The following is a 15,151-nucleotide window of genomic DNA, read 5'->3' as shown; positions in this document are numbered from 1 at the left end:
GAGGTCTGATGTAGTTCTGGGATTTAGACTCATTTGGGGAAGGTCAGGTTGATGGAGGAGAAGAATTTGAAAAGCAGAGCAGGAGTTGCAAAGGGAGAGGACACCACCTTAGTTCAAAAAACAGCAGGACATGGGATTTTGTTCCACTTGCCTTGTTTCTGACACAAATTGTTCAGGTTAGTGAGGGTATCAGGGAATTTTTGGAATCTATGTCCCCGTGGAATATTATGAGAGGTGAGGATCCGCAGAAGAGGTCATTAGCTATAACCAAGACCCACTAGGAAGGCATCCCTACCCGCTATATCATTTAGTTCCAATTTAAACAAAAAGATGCCCCAGTTCTGTTTCTATTTTGCAGCAGTTTCTGACCTAGCTGGAATTTCAAAAAGGAAAACCATGGGTGTCCTAGCAAGGAGGAAGGGGGAGTGCCCAGGAAGGAGTCTTCTCTCTTCAATTAGTCCTGGCTTCCTTGGTGGCCAGAGCAGAGCAGTCATCCTTAAACACGAAGGGCTTGATAGGTCCAGGAGAGAGCTGCAAATGTTCCTTCTGGCAAGTTCAGGGGGGGTTAGCCAGAGCATGCTGCCACAGCTTACAAATTCCCTGGCTACCAGCCTTCAGGATTGCCATTCCTCCTCACCAAATGAAAGGTCAAAAGGTGGGGTCAGAAAGCCTGCAGTCGGGAGGAGGGGGAGCCAAGATGGAAGCAGGAGAATAGCTTCCTTAAGAGCTCTCTCCAAAATATTTAAAAAACCTTAAAATTATAACTAACTAAATTTTTGAGAGATAGGACCCACAGAAAGATCCAGTGAGGCAATTCTCCATCCCAAGGTAACCTGGAAAATAGTGGAAAGGCTCTGTTCCACAGGGTTGAAAGGGGTGGCAGCACTCCAGAGCGAAGGAGCTTCAGCCTTCCAGGAACATCTACAGGGTGCCTAGCTCCCTGGGAGCACCAGTTCCCGGTAGCAGAAGCAGTTTTCTGGCCTGCCACCCCAGGGAGCACCAAGCACAACTTGGAAAATCATCAGGGAGATTTCTGCCAGAGCAAGCACAAAGCCCAGGACAGTGTGGCCCTCCTCAGTGTGGTCATGGAACTCAGAGCAGCCCAGATCCCAGGAAATGGAAGCAGGCCTGTGGAGCCACCCAGCAGGAGCTGCCTGGCAGCTGATTCCTGAGCACTCAGCCCACAGAAGGTAAGGGAGACTGTTGAGATCTGTCCTCTGTCCCAGGGACAGGACTCTGGGGCTTTGACCATATTCAGACCCTGGGCACAGTCTGGGGCCCCCATAGAGCAGGGACCTTCCTCACAGCCTGGGGCAGAGGGGTGAGCTTGTGGTCATCCAAAGACGAGGAGAACAGTCAGAGCCACCCAGAAGACCTTGAAGGAACTGAGGTCCTCGTGGGGAGTGTGCCAATAATACTCAAAAGCTCAGGAAGCACCCCCAAATCAGGCACAGACTAGGAAAATGAGTAAACAGAAAAAAGGAACCTGACCATAAACAATTACTTTGGTCCAATGGAGGTCCAAAATACCCAATCTGAAGATGAGAAAGTCCAAGTTTCTGCATCTGAATCCTCCAAGAAATATAGGAGTCAGCCTCAGGCTATGACAGAGCTCAGAAAAGACTTTGAAAATCAAGTAAAGGAGGTAGAAGAAAAATTGGGAAAAGAAATGAGAGTTGCAGGAAAAACGAAAATAAAATCAGCAGCTTAGTCAAGGAGATCCAAAAAATGCTTAGACAATAATATAGGTCCGGCCCTGCCCTGCCGTGCCCTGCACAGTGTCGGGCCGAGGGCACCGTGGAGGCTCCAGGATGATGTGGCTACCGCTGCTGCTGCTCGTGGCGGCGGTGGTGCTGCTGGGTGAGGCCTCGGCCAATGTGGGTGGCGGGCCGGGCAGGCGACTCTGGATGCAGTACGCCACGGGGCCGATGCTCAAGTTCCAGATCTGTGTTTCCTGAGGCTATCGGCAGGTGTTTGAAGAGTACATGCGGGTTATTAGCCAGCGGTACCCAGACATCCGCAAAGAAGGAGAGAATTACCTCCCTCAACCAATATATAGACACATAGCATCTTTCCTGTCAGTCTTCAGACTAGTATTAATAGGCTTAATAATTGTTGTCAAGGATCCTTTTGCTTTCTTTGGCATGCAGGCTCCTAGCATATGGCAATGGGGGCCAAGAAAATAAGGTATATTGCGTGTATGATGGTTTTCTTCCTAAGTAACATGATTGAGAACCAATGTATGTCAACAGGTGCATTTGAAATAATGCTAAATGATGTACCAGTATGGTCAAAGCTGGAATCTGGTCACCTTCCATCCATGCAGCAGCTTGTTCAAATTCTTGACAACGAAATGAAGCTCAATGTGCATATGGATTCAATCCCACATCATTGATCATAGCCCCATCTTTCAGCCCTGAAAACTTTTGCATTAATGGATTTTTGCAAGAGCAGTGTGGTTCGTGCCGATGAAGGCCTGTACTGAAGACAGCACACTGTTAGTACAGACCAGATGCTTTATTTGCAGCCTCATTGAACTTCTTGGAAAACCTCAGTGCAAGACAGTCTTTCAGTGTTGGCATGTTTTGGAATACTGCACATTCATGGAGTGCAATAATACTGTATAGTTATATTTTTTTAAAGGATTAATTCAGCCAGTTAATTGTTTTAAAATGCAGGCATTACTATTTGTAACTTTATTTCTTAGTCACGTTGGGGAGGGGGGAAATGGCAAATTGAATTAATATCTGATTTTTTTTTTCTTAAAAGATGTCTGTTAACATCTGCTGTGATTTTATATGAACTTATGTTCTTTTTGTAGTTTAAAATGAATATTTGAGAAAATAGCTGACATTCCCAAGTACTTTACAAAAGTCTGTCAAACATCTCTAATTTGGTTATGTCCTGTTTGTATGGTTTTCCAAATATTGCAAATTGTGAACAGTGCATTATAGTAAGATTATGGGAAAAAATATATATCTCTCTATATATATATCCTGAGTACAATACCATTTTTGTGATTACAAGAGAATGACTAAAAGACCAACCGCTTTTTAAATCCTATTGTCTTGCTCAAGTGTCTTGCCTTGACCAGTCTAATGAATTGATTAACTGGGCCTTTATACTTACCCTAAATATAAAACTAAGCAAATTTAAGTTAAATAAAAAGTTTTCATTTCCTGTGGAAAAAAAAAAGAAAAAAGAAAATAATATAATTAAAAACCAGTTTAGGTCAAATGGATAAAACAGTTCAAAAAGTTAATAAGGAGAAGAGTGCTTTAAAAAGCAGAATTGATCAGATGGTAAAGGAGATAAGAAAGCTCTATGAGGAAAACAAATGCTTCAGATGTAGAATGGATCTAAAGGAAGCTGATGACTTTATGAGAAATCAAGGTACAATAATTCAAGACCAAAAGAATGAAAAACTAGAAGAAAATGTGAAATATCTCATTGGAAAAAACAACTGAGCTGGAAAAACAGATCCAGAAGAGATAATTGAAAAATTATTGGGTATCCTGAAAGTCATGATCAGGAAAAGAGCCTTGACTTCATTTTAAAAGAATTTCTACGGGAAAATTGTTCTGATCTCTTAGAAGCAGAGGACAAAATAGAAATTGAGAGAATCTACCAATCTCTCTTGGAAAGAGATACAAAAAAATAAAACACCCCCAGGAATATTATAACCAAGTTCCAGAAATCCCAAGTCAAAGAGAAAATGTTTCAAGCAACCAGAAGAATACAATTCAAATATCACAGTCAGGATCACACAGGATTTAGCAGCATCCACATTAAGGGCTCATCTCACTCAGCATCAGTTCATGCAAATCTTTCCAGGTTTCCCTGAATTCCCATCCCTTCTGGTTTCTCTTTTTTTATATTAAAGATTTTATTTGAGTTTTTTAATTTTTTTCCCAATCTTACTCCCCTCCCCCACCCCACAGAAAGCAATCTGTCAATCTTCATTTTGTTTCCATGTTATACATTGATCCAAATTGAGTGTGATGAGAAAGAAATCACATCCTTAAGGAAGAAACAAAAAGTATAAGAGATAACAAGATCAGACAATAAGATATCTGGTATTTTTTTCTAAATTAAAAGGAATAGTCCTTGAATTTTGTTAAAACTCCACTGCTCTTTATTTGCAGACAGCCCAAAATTGTCCCTGGTTGTTGCACTGATGGAACGAAGAAGTCCATCAAGTTTGAACATCATCCCCGTGTTGCTGTTAGGGTGTACAGTGTTTTTCTGGTTCTGCTCATCTCACTCAGCATCAGTTCATGCAAATCCCTCCAGGCTTCCTTGAATTCCTGTCCCTCCTGGTTTCTAATAGAACAATAGTGTTCCATGACATACATATACCACAGTTTGCTAAGCCATTCCCCAATTGAAGGACATTTACTTGATTTCCAATTCTTTGCTACCACAAACAGGGCTGCTATGAATATTTTTGTACAAGTGATGTTTATTCCTTTTTCATCATCTCTTCAGGGTATAGATCCAGTAGTGGTATTGCTGGATCACAGGGTATGCACATTTTTGTTGCCTTTTGGGCATAATTCCAAACTGCTCTCCAGAAAGGTTGGATGAGTTCACTGCTTCCCCAACAATGTGTTAGTATCCCAGATTCCCCACATCCTTCCCAACACTGATCATTTTCCTTTCTGGTCACATTGGCCAGTCTGAGAGATGTGAGGTGGTACCTCAGAGATGTTTTAATTTGCATTTCTCTAATAAGTAGTGATTAAGAGGAATTTTTCATATGATTATGGATCACTTTGATTTCCTCATCTGTAAATTTCCTTTGCATATCCTTTGAACATTTGTCAATTGGGGAATGACATTTCTTTAAAAAAAAATTTGACTCAGTTCTCTGTATATTTTAGAAATGAGTCCTTTGTCAAAAAATACTAGTTGTAAAAATTGTTTCTCAATTTAATACATTTCTTTTAATCTTAGTTACAGTGGTTTTGTCTGTGCAAAAGCTTTTTACAGGGGGTGGCTAGGTAGTGCAGTGGATAAAGCACCAGCCCTGGAGTCAGTAGTACCTGGGTTCAAATCTGGTCTCAGACACTTGATAATTACCTAGCTGTACGGCCTTAGGCAAGCCCCTTTAACCCCATTTGCCTTACAAAAAAACAAACAAAAGCTTTTTAATTTAATGTAACCAAAATTCTCTAGTTTGTTTTTAATAATGTTCTCCATCACTTCATTGGTCATAATCTGCTTCCCTTTCCATAGATTTGGCAGGTAAGGTACTCCTTCATCTTCTAATTTGCTTACATTGTTATTTATGTCTACATCCTGTATCCATTTGGATCTTATCTTGGTATAGGGTGTGAGGTGTGGTCTAATTCAAGTTTCTTCCATACTAATTTCCAATTTTCCCAACGGTTTTTATCAAAGAAGGAGTTTTTATGCCAATATCTGGACTCTTTGGGCTTATCAAATAGCAGATTAGTATAATCATTTCCTGCTACTGCACCTAGTCTATTCCACTGATCCACAACTCTATTTCTTAGCCAATACCAGACAGTTTTGATGATGATGCTTTATAATACAATTTTAGATCTGGAAAGGCTAAGCCACCTTCTTTTGCACTTTTTTTCATTAAATCTCTGGAGATTCTTAACTTATTTTTCCATTTGAATTTACTTACAACTTTTTCTAACTCATAAAAGTAATTTTTCTGTAACTTTGATTGGTAGGGCATTAAATAAGTAGTTTAATTTAGGTAGAATTGTCATTTTTATTATATTTGTTTGGCCTATCCATGAACAGTTGATATTTGCCCAGTTATTTAAATCTGATTTTATTTGTGTAAAGAAGTGTTTTGTAATTGTTTTCAACAAGTCTCTGAGTCTATCTTGGAAGGTAGATTCCCAGGTATTTTATATGGTCTGGAGTTACTTTGAAAGGGATTTTTCTTTCCAGCTCTTCCTGCTTCATCTTGCTAGTCATATATATAGAAATGTTGAGGATTAATGAGGGTTTATATTATATCCTGTGACTTTGCTAAAGTTGCTAATTATTTCTAGTAGTTTTTTAGATGATTTTTTGGGATTCCCTAGCTATAGCATCATATCATCTCCAAAGAGTGAGAGTTTTGTCTCTTCCTTCCCAATTCTAATTCCTTCAATTTCTTTTTCTTCTCTAATTGCTGAAGCTAACATTTCTAATACAATATTGAATAATAGTGGTGATAGTGGGCATCTGTTTCACCCCTGATCTTATTGGGAATGCCTCTAGCCTCTCCCCATTGAATATAATGCTTGTGGATGGTTTCAGATAGATACTGCTTATTAATCTAAGGAACAATCCATTTATTCCTACGCTCTCTAGTATTTTTAGTAGGAATGGGTGCTGTATTTTGTCAAAAGCTTTTTCAGCATGTATTGATATAACCATGATTTCTGACAGGTTTGTTATTGACATAATCAATTATACTGACAGTTTTCCTACCATTGAACCAAACCTGCATTCCTGGGATAAATCCTACTTGGTCATAATGTATTATCTCAGTGATAACTTGTTGCAATCGTTTTGCTAAGATTTTATTTAAATTTTTGCATCTATATTTATCAGGGAGATAGGTCTATAATTTTCTTCCTCTGTTTTAACTCTTCCTGGTTTAGGCAACAGCACTATATTGGTATCATAGAAAGAGTAAGGCAGAGTTCCGTGTTCACCTATTTTTCTGAATAGCTTATATAGAATTGGAACCAGTTGTTCCTTAAATGTTTCACAGAATTCATTTGTGAATCCATCAGGCCCTGGAGGTTTTTTCTTAGGGAGTTCAAGAATGGCTTGTTGAATTTCTTTTTCTAAGATATGATTATTTAGGCATTTAAGTTCCTCTTTATTTAACCTGGGCAACTTATATTTTTGTAATTATTGATCCATTTCACTTAGTCAAATTTATTGGCATAGAGTTGGGCAAAATAATTCCCAATTATTACTTCAATTTTGTCCTCCTTGGTGGTGAGTTCACCCTTTTCATTTATGATACTAGCAATTTGGTTTTCTTCTTTTTTTAAATCAAATTGACCCAAGATTTATCAATTTTAGTTTTTTTTTCATAAAACCAGCTCTTTGTTTTATTTTTTAGTTCAATAGTTTTCTTGCTTTTGATTTTATTAATTTCTCATTTAATTTTTAGAATTTCTAATTTTGTATGTAATTAGGGGTTTTTAATTTATCTAATTTTTAGTTGCATATTTAGTTCATTTATTTCCTCTTTCTCTAATTTATTCATAAAAGCATTTAAAAATTAATATATCCCCTGACAGCTGCCTTGAGTGTAACCCATAGGTTTTGGTATATTGTTTCATTATTGTCATTATCTAGGATAAAGTATTTATTTTTTTCTATAATTTGTTTGATTCACTCATTTTTAAAATGAGGTTATTTAGTGTCCAATTACTTTTGGGTCTATATCTCCCTGGCCCAATATTGCATATAATTTTTATTGCATTATGATCTGAGACAGATGTATTCACTATTTCTGCCTTTCTGCACATATTAGATTTTTAAGTCTCAGTATATGGTCAATTTTTGTGTAAGTACCATGTACTGCAGAAAAGAAAGTATATTCTTTTCTAACCCCATTATGTTTCCTCCATAATTCTATCATGTCTAGTTTTTCTAACTATCTATTTACCTCCTTAACTTCCTTCTTGTTTATTTTATGGTTAGACTTATTTAAATCTGAGAGCAGGAGGTTGAGGTCTCCCACTAGCAGAGTTTTGCTGTTTATGTCTTCCTGTAACTCCTTCAACTGCTCCTCTAAGAATTTAGATGCTATACCAATGGTCGCATACATATTTAATATTGAAATAACTTTATTGTCTATGTACCTTTTAGGAGGATATAGTTTCCTTCCTTATCTCTTTGAACACTATCTACTTTTGCAGCTGCTCTGAGATAAGGATTACTACCCCTGCTTTTTTCACTTTGGGTGCAGCAAAATATATTTTGCTCCAACCTTTTACCTTTACTCTATATGTATCCATCTGCTTCAAATGAGTTTCTTGTAAGCAGCATATTGTAGGATTCTGGTTTTTAGGGAGAGTTCATCCCATTCACATTCAAAGTTATAATACTAAGTCTTTATTGCCCTCCATGTTATCTTCCCTGTTTGTATTTTCCCCCTTTTATCCCTTTATCCATATTCCTCAGCATTTTCTTTCCGAACACCACCACCTTCAATGTGTTTGCTCTATATCCAAAACCCCCTCCCCTTTTTTCCCCTTTGCCCCTTCTTCCTTCCCTTCCTTCTGTTGGTTCCCCCTTCCTCCCCCTCCCTTCTCCCCTTTTCATACTTTAAAGGCAAGAGGAGTTTCTTAACTGATTGTATGTATGGTAATTTTAAGCCAATCTGGTAAGTAAGATTCAGGCGGTTCTCACTTCTTCCCTTCTTTTCCTCTATTGCAATAAGTCATTTGTACCTCTTAATGTAATGAAATTTACCCCATTCAGACTCCTCCATCCTCCCATCTCTTTACTGTCCCCCCTTTTCAAGGAGGTATGCTTTTTAAATCAGTTTATCTAAGTCACAGAAAGGTCATGAGTGTCCATCACTTCTGGCTAAGTATATTCTTGGTAATAGAATTACAATTATTGAGTTATTAGAATCTTTCTCCCAAGTAAGGATATAGCCAGTATCATCTTATTAGATAGCAGTTTCTCAAATAAGTTATGAGTGCCCATCACTTCTGGCTAAATAAATTCTAATAGAATTACAATTCTCAAGAGTTATTAAAAGTCTTGCTCCCAGGTTGGGATATAGCCAGTTTCACCATATTGAATGCCCCCACGCCCCACCTTTTTTAAAACCTTTTCATGTGTCTCTTGAGTCACCTGTTTGAAGTCCAAATTTTCTATTAAGCTCTGGTCTTTTCATCAGGAAATGTTGGAAGTCTCCCACTTCATTAAATGTCCATCTTTTGCCCTGTAAGAGAACGCTCAGTATTGCCAGATAATGAATTTTTAAATTTATTTTTTATTAAAGATATTTGAGTCTTACAATTTTCCCCCCAATCTTACTTCCCTCCTCCCACCCCCCCACAAAAAGCTATCTGTCAGTCTTTACTTTGTTTCCATATTGTACCTTGATCCAAATTGGGTGTGATGAGAGAGAGATCATATCCTTAAAGAAGAGACAAAAAGTCTAAGAGGTAACAAGATCAGACAATATGTTTTTTTTCTGAATTAAAGGGAATATCTGGATACAGATGGCACTGTCCTTTGCAGACCACCCAAAATTGTTCCTGATTGTTGCACTGATGGAATGAGCGAGTCCTTCAAAGTTGGTCATCACTCCCATGTTGCTGTTAGGGTGTACAGTGTTTTTCTGGTTCTGCTCATCTCACTCAGATCAGTTCATGCAAATCCCTACTGGACTCCCTGAAATCCCGTCCCTCCTGCTTTCTAATAGAACAGTAGTGTTCCATGACATACATATACCACAGTTTGCTAAGCCATTTCCCAATTGAAGGACATTTACTTTTTTCCCAATTCTTTGCCACCACAAACAGGGTTGCTATGAATATTTTTGTACAAGTGATGTTTTTTTTTACCCGTTTTCATCATCTCTTCAGGATATAGACCCAGTAGTGGTATTGCTGGGTCAAAGGGTATGTACATTTTTGTTGCCCTTTGGGTGTAGTTCCAAATAGCTCTCCAGAAGGGCTGGATGAGTTCACAGCTCCACCAACAGTGTCCCAGATTTCCCACAACCCTTCCAACAATGATCATTATCCTTTCTGGTCATATTGGCCAATCTGAGAGGTGTGAGGTGGTACACCTCAGAGAAGCTTTAATTTGCATTTCTCTAATAATTAATGATTTACAGCATTTTTCCATATGGCTGTGGATTGCTTTGATCTCATCTGTAAATTGCCTTTGCATTATCCTTTGACCATTTGTCAATTGGGGAATGGCTTTTTGTTTTAAAAATATGACTCAGTTCTCTGTATATTTTAGAAATGTATCCTTTGTCAGAATCATTAGTTGTAAAGATTGCAGATAAGGAATTCTTAGCTGCATTCCAAGTTCCCTTGCTTTTGAAAATATTGCATTCCTGGTCCTTCTATCCCTTAATGTTGATGCAGCCAGGTCCTGTGTAATCCTTAATGTGGTTCCTTGGTATCTGAATTATTTTTTTCTGGCTGCTTGCATAATTTTCTCTTTTATGTGATAGTTAAAGAATTTATTCATAATATTCCTTAGTGTTTTCATTCTGGGATCAGATCCCTTTCCGGAGGGGATCGATGTACTCTTTTTTTTCAGGGCAAGTGGGGTTAAGTGGCTTGCCCAAGGCCACACAGCTAGGTAATTATTAAGTGTCTGAGACCCGATTTGAACCCAGGTACTCCTGACTCCAGGGCTGGTGCTTTATCCACTGCGCCACCTAGGCACCCCAATGTATTCTTTGAATAACTATTTTGCCCTCTGGTTTCCATAATATCAAGGTAGTTTTCTATCACTAAGTCCTGTAATATTATATTAAGTCCAACCTATTTTTCTCTTCAATGTTTTCTGGAAGATCAATATTTTTTTTTTTTTTTAGTTTTTGCAAGGCAAATGGGCTTAAGCGGCTTGCCCAAGGCCACACAGCTAGGTAATTATTAAGTATCTGGGGCTGGATTTGAGCTCAGGTACTCTGGACTCCAGGGCCGGTGCTCTATCCACTGTGCCACCTAGCTGCCCCCAAGACCAGTAATTCTTAGGTTCTCTCTCTTCATTCTATTCTCGAGGTCAGTGGTTTTGCTGAGATATACATTTTCTTCTTTTTCAATTTTTTTTTGGTTTTAACAGATTCATGTTTTCTCAAATAGTCATTGGTTTCCAAAGACTCCATTTGTTTTTTTAGAGAATTTTCTTCATTTACCTTTTGCAACTCCTTTTCCAATTGGTCAATTCTATTTTTGTAATTTTTCCTTTTGACCAGTTGAGGTCTTGAAAGAATTTTGTTTTTGCATTTGTCCAATAGTATTTTCCAAGGATTTGTTTTCTTGTTGTAAGGTTCTCTTGGGTTTCTTTTTTCAAATTTTCTAATTGATTTTTAAACTCCTTCCTGATTTCTTCAAGGAAGTCTTTCTGTACCAGAGACCAAATCACATTCTCCTCAGAGTTAGGGTTTTTTCCTTCTAGGAATTTTTCTATGAACCCCCCCCTTCCGCTGGCCTTTTTTTCATTTTCCTAAGATCTTGTGTTGAGGGAGGGGTTGGTTCACAGAGGTTTGGTATTGGAATAGCTAGAGGATTTACTCACTGGGTTTAGTAACTCCAAGTGGGCTGGCCAGTAGGGGGTGACAGAGGCTGAAACTCATCCTCCAGCCCTTCTGGTAAGTCCCAGACAGTCAGGCTCACTACCAATGCCTCCACTCTCCAGTTGGTTCTCAGTGTGGTTCCCACAGCAAAAGACTCCAGGTCTGATCTTAGGTTAGTCCGATTCACACCTTGCCTCCATGGGCTCTCTGTTCTCTGTGCCCAGCTCACCCATGGTCCCTGAAGATGGATCTTGAGGTAGGTATTCTTCTCCTTGCTTCTCTTTCTGGATTTTGTCAATCACATTTCCATTCAGAGGTTTATTTCATATTATGAGGGAAGATCAGGAGACTTGAGCACAGGGCCTGGCTTCTCTCCACCATCTTGGTCGAAAGTCCATGATACACTTTTAAGTTATTTTATATTAACATTTTTTCCATTACTTTCTTAAGACTTAATACAATAGGACAATGAATGAAAAAATTAGAATTGGGTAAGTGGAAGCTCATGATTCCATGAAATATTAAAAAAAAGGAATGGGGAAAATATGGAAAAATCTTGATGGGGAAAATAGCTGACCTGGAAAATTGATCAGAGATATAGTTTAAGAATTATTGGACTATCAAAGCCAAGATAAAAAAAAAACCAACTCAGACATATTTCAAGAAATTATCAAGGAAAACTGACCTACTACTATAGAACAAAGGGTAAAATAGAAACAGAATCCATTGAACACTTCCTGAGATCCCTGCTCATTCCCCTTTCAAACATTATTAAATGGCCTTAAAAAAGATAAAAAATTAATATCAAAGAAGAAACACTGCACTTGGCAATTAGGTTATAGACCATTTTTGAGGGTTTAGGTCGGAGGGTGGAAGGCAGAATCCATGGCAAAGGGGAATGAGCAGATGAAAAGAAAGGGGTGAATGCTTGCAATTCTCCAAGTTTCGTAGATAAGGGAAGGGTCAATGATTATCTCATTAGAGAAAAGGAAATGTATGGAGCTGATAGGGAAGCCCTGGGGATGTAGGCAAGTACAGTAAGAGACAAGGGAATAAAGGTTAAAGTAAAAGAGTACAAGATGAAGGGGCTCATGGGAATCATTCAGAATAGCAGATGGACTGGTTTTGGAAGCTAAAAACAAAAAGGATTGTTGAGTAACCCATTATGGGTTATTCATAAAATGATGAAGTTTAACTCTCTTAAGGAATCCCTCAATGCCCTTAAGTGTGGGTAGTTTACATATTCTCAATGTACAATAGAGGAAAATGAAGTTGAGAAGTTGCACCATCATAACTGAGTAGCAAACAAGCCTTGAAACAAGGCTCTTCCTATACTACATTACTTAATTACCTGAATACAGGATCTACCCATTTAGCCAAACTAAATGGCTACCCATTTTATTTCTGCTTTCTGTTAACATTTGTCAGTGCTGAGTTTCTTGTTTCCCCTTCCCCAGAATCCTCTTTCCCAACTTTGTCTGTGAAAATCCTATCTTCCTGGTCTTTCCCTCCTTATATCTTCTATAGCACTTTTATTTGTATCATTCAGATGACCCTTCTATACTGCCTTGTATGTATCATATGTATCATCTTCCCTTCTACACTACAAGCTTCTTGGGAGAAGAAATGTATTGTCCAGGGACAGCTAGGAGGCACAGTGGATACAGCACTGACCCTGGAATCAGGAGAACATGAGTTCAAATCTGGCCTCAGACACTTAATTGCCTAGCTGTGTGACCTTGGGCAAGTCACTAAACCCCATTGCCTTAAATAAAATTTTAAAAAAATATATTATAAAAACGTATTGTCCACAGCATCTAGCAAAGCACTCACATTGAACCACCCAATGGAGGATTCAATAACCCTCTTCCTGGGTTATCTATCTCCTCCTCTCCCTCAGGTGCTATGATCTCATATTCTGCCCCAAAGAGTATCTCATTCTCATTCTCTACCCCACTAATCTTCCTCCCTTCCACATTCCCTATTTTTTTTCTGAAGGCACCCTCATTAGTAATAGTCATTTTGATTCTTTTCCCTCAACTCTCAACTCCAAATTAATTCCTGTGATTCTACTTAGCAGTATTCCACTTTACATAAACACTACTCTAATTCACCTTTTACCTAGACTATTTTTAATATTTTTTAAAAATAACAACCTAATTGGTCTCCTAGGCTTTCCTCTGAAATCTCCTAATTGATCATCTACACAACTACCGTGTTAATCTTTAAAGGTATAAATCCCAAGGATGATCAACCTTAAGAACTCGCTCATTCCATCAGTGCAACAACCAGGCACATTTTTTGGGGTATCTGCAATGGAGAATATCATCTGTATCCAGAGAAAAAATTGTGGAGTTTGAACAAAGACCAAAGACTATTACCTTTAATTTAAAAAAAATCCATTATCATATTGTGTAATTTTTGCTATCTTATACTTTATTTTTCTTCCTTATGGATATGATTTCTCTCTCATTACATTCAACTTAGATCAATGCATACCATGGAAACAATGTAAAGACTAACAGACTACCTTCTGTGGGGGTGGGGGAAGAAAGCGAGATTAAGGGAAAAATTGTAAAATTCAAAAAAACCAAATAAATAAATCCCCCTCCCCACAAATATACACACGGGGGAAAAAAAGATGGTGGTTTTATTCACATGTCTGCTGACAAGTTTCCCAAAGGGCAAAATTCATCCTTGCAGCCCATCTCCTCAAAAAGGATGCAATGCATATGAAATAGCTTTCAAGTGACATGATGCTTTAATAAATTAAGGAAAAGGGCTCTTTTCACATTGTTTTCTCACTTCATATTCTTCACAAACTCCTCTCCTTTCTTGATGGACACTTTCAGCTCAGGAATGGCCTCAGCAACCATCTTCTCTTCAAAAGGGGAAAGCCTGCCGATGCCCAGGTTCTTCTCAATGCCCATTTTCCCAAGCAGCAAGGGTGTGGAAAAATAAGAGCACTCTGTTTCTTCTGATCTGACAAAGGAGCATTCCACAACTCCCTCCTTCCCATTCACTGAGTCCACAACAGAGAAGATAAATCTGACATCAGCATAGGGCATTGATAGGGTGGCAGAACCTGCTCCAGCCTTCGCTTTGACAACTTCTGTTCCAGCCTCCTGGATCCTTCTGGTCAGGGTTTTCAGCTGATCCTTAGGAAACTCCACCTTAGGTATGCACTGAGAGATCAGGGGGATGATGGTCTTCCCAGCATGGCCACTAATGATGGGGACATTGACTCAAGCTGGATCTAGGCCCTTCAGTTCCACAAGAAAAGTATTTTCTCTGACAATATCCAGAGTTGTTACACCAATGATTTTGTTGGGGTTGTGCACACCTTGTTTCTTAAAAACTTCAGATGTGATCGAGATGGTAGAATTGATCGGGTTTGCAATAATACAGATCATGGCTTCTAGGCAACGCTTGGCACAGGCAGCAGCCAGAGTAGGTATGATTGTAGCAGTGGTGTTGAAAAGGTCATCACAAGTCATTCCTGGCTTTCTGGGGGCTCCTGCAGGAATCACGACAATGTCACAGTCTTTCAAGCAATCTGGCAGCTGCTCAGGTCCCATATAATCTTTTACATTTGCTCTGGTCTCCATGTGGCTCAAATCAGCTGCTAACCAGAGGTATGAGCAATGTCATGGAGCGTCAGACAGCTCACCAGAGGGCTATTCTTCAGGAGCAGCGAGAGGAACTGGCCAATTCCTCCAATATCACCTAGCACAGCTACTTTTGCATTATTCTGCACCGAGGTGCTCAGGCTGTGGCTGAGGGCAGCATTGGCGGGGCGGCCAAAGGACGACAGCATGGTGGGGGGTGCGTTGGATGCAGGTGCGACACCAGGCAGGAGAGCGGCCTGTGACTCCAACAACC

The 15,151-nt window shown here is 39.0% G+C and overlaps 2 pseudogenes; one reads left to right on the top strand and one right to left on the bottom strand.

The window, feature by feature from the left end:
- The first annotated feature begins 1,811 nt into the window (after window positions 1-1,811).
- LOC141491736 (thioredoxin reductase-like selenoprotein T) lies at window positions 1,812-3,178 on the top strand (annotated as a pseudogene).
- A 10,277-nt stretch (window positions 3,179-13,455) lies between these two features.
- Window positions 13,456-14,990, bottom strand: LOC141491054 (malate dehydrogenase, mitochondrial pseudogene; annotated as a pseudogene).
- Window positions 14,991-15,151: the final 161 nt, after the last annotated feature.

Source organism: Macrotis lagotis, chromosome 6 (assembly GCF_037893015.1).
Source record: "Macrotis lagotis isolate mMagLag1 chromosome 6, bilby.v1.9.chrom.fasta, whole genome shotgun sequence".
In the NCBI taxonomy this organism is placed as follows: domain Eukaryota; kingdom Metazoa; phylum Chordata; class Mammalia; order Peramelemorphia; family Peramelidae; genus Macrotis; species Macrotis lagotis.
This window is presented reverse-complemented; position numbering and strand designations above follow the sequence as displayed.